Source organism: Enhydra lutris, unplaced genomic scaffold, assembly GCF_002288905.1.
Source record: "Enhydra lutris kenyoni isolate GAN:26980312 unplaced genomic scaffold, ASM228890v2 scaffoldscaffold105, whole genome shotgun sequence".
NCBI lineage: Eukaryota > Metazoa > Chordata > Mammalia > Carnivora > Mustelidae > Enhydra > Enhydra lutris.
The window spans coordinates 1,397,626-1,399,977 of NW_019154189.1; positions in this window are offsets into that span (position 1 = coordinate 1,397,626).

A 2,352-nucleotide genomic window follows, 5' to 3' on the forward strand; every position below is an offset into this window, starting at 1 on the left:
TTACGTATTTTTCTTTCTCTAACTTATTTTGCTTAGCAAAATAACCTCTTGTTCCACCATATTATTACAAAGGATGAGCTTTCATTTTTTTTGATGGCTGAATAATATTCCATTGTAAATTCATACCACCTCTTCCTTATTCTTTTGCCTATGGATATCTGGGCCCTTTGCAAATCTTGGCTATTGTGAATATTTCTGCTATAAACATTGGGGTGCATGTGTCCCATTGGATCACTATGCTGGTATCCTTTAGATAAATACCTACTAATGCAATTGCTGGGTCATAGGGTAGCTCTATTTTAAAATTTGGGAGGAATCTCTGTAATGTTTTCCAGAGTGGCTGCTCCAGGTTGCATTTCCACCAACAATTTAAGAAGGCTCTCCTTTTCCTCCAGCCTCACCAACATCTGTTCTTTCCTCAGTCGTTAAATTTAGCCATTCTGAATGGTGTGAGTGGTATCTCATTGTGGTTTTGATTTGGATTTTCCTGGTACTGAGTGCTGTTGAGCATTTTTTCATGTATTTTATTGTCCATTATTCTGTATTCTTTGGAGAAATGCCTATTCATGTCTTCTGCCCATTTTTATCTGATTTTTTTGTTTGCTTAATGGGTGTTGTGTTTGATAATTTCTCTCTCTCTTTTTTATTACTATATTCTATTAGCCAAGCTATAAGACATCATTAGTTTTTGATGTAGTGTTCAATGATTCATTCGTTGCATATAACACCCATTGTTCATCAAAACACATGCCCTCCTTAATACCCATCACTTGGTTATCCCATCTCCCATCCCCCTCCCTTCTGTAACTCTCAGTTTGTTTCCTGGAGTCCAGAGTCTCTCATTATTTATCCCCCTCTCTGATTTCTTCCTATTCAGTTTTCCCTCCCTTGCCCTATGGTCCTCCATGCTATTCCTTATGTTTCACATATGAGTGAAGTCATATAATAATTGTGTTTCTCCGACTTATTTCACTTAGCATAATCTCCTCCAGTTCCATCCATGTCGATGTGAATGGTGGGTATGCATCCTTTCTGATGGTTAAGTAATATTCCATTGTATATATGCGTCACATCTTAGTTATTCATTTATTTGATGAAGGCCTCTCAGGTTCTTCCAGTGTTTGACTATTGTGGACACTGCTGGTATAAATATTGTGGTGAATGTGCCCCTACTTTTCCCTATATCAGTATCTTTGGGGTAAATACCTAGTAGTGCAATTGCTGGGCCATAGGGTAGCACTATTTTTAACATCTTGAGGAAACTCCATACTCTTTTCCAGAGTGCTGTAAAAGCTTGCATTCTTACTAACAGTGAGAAAGGGATCCCCTTTCTCCACACCCTCACCAACATTTGTTGTTTCCTGACTTGTTAATATTTGACATTCAGACTGTTGTAAAGCAATATCTCATTGCGGTTTTGATTTGAATTTCCCTGACAGCTAGTGATGTTGAACATTTTTCCATGTGTTTCCTAGTTATTGGTATGTTCTCTTTGGAGGGGTGTCTGTTCATGTCTTCTGCCCATTTCTTGACTGGATTATTTGTTTTGGGGGTGTTGAGTTTGAGAAGAACTTTGTAGATCTTGGATACCAGCCTTTAATCCAAAAAAATCATTTGCAAATATCTTCTCGCATTCCATGGGTTGCCTTTTATTTTTGTTGACTGTTTCCTTTGCTGTGCAGAAGATTTCTATCTTGATGAAGTCCCAAAAATTCACTTTCGCTTTAGTTTCCCTTGCCTTTAGAGACATTTCTTGAAAGAAATGTGGCTGTAGTTGATGTCAAAGAGGTTACTGCCTATATTCTCCTCCAGGATTTTGATGGACTCCTGTCTCACATTGAGGTCTTTCCTCCATTTTGAGTTTGTCTTTGTGTGTGATGTAAGAGAATGGTCCAGCTTCATTATTCTGCATGTGGCTGTCATATTTTCCCAGCACCATTTATTGAAGTGACTCTCTTTTTTTTCCCCCTGAATTCTTTTCCTGAATTGTTGAAGATTAGGGGACCATAGATTTGAAGGTCCATTTCTGGTCTCTATATTCTGTTCCATTGATCTATGTGCTTGGTTTTATGCCAATACTACACTGTCTTGATTATCACAGCTTTGTAATATACCTTGAAGTCAGGCATCATGTTTCACTCAGATTTGCTTTTCTTTTTCAACATTCCCTTATCTGTTTGGGGTCTTTTCTGGTTCCATAAAAATTTTAGTATTGTTTGTTCCAGCTCTGTGAAAAATGATAATGTTATTTTGTTAGGGATTGCATTGAAAGTGCAGATTGCTCTAGGCAGCATAGATATTTTCACAGTGTTGATTCTTTCCATCCATAAGCATGGAATATTTTTCCATCTC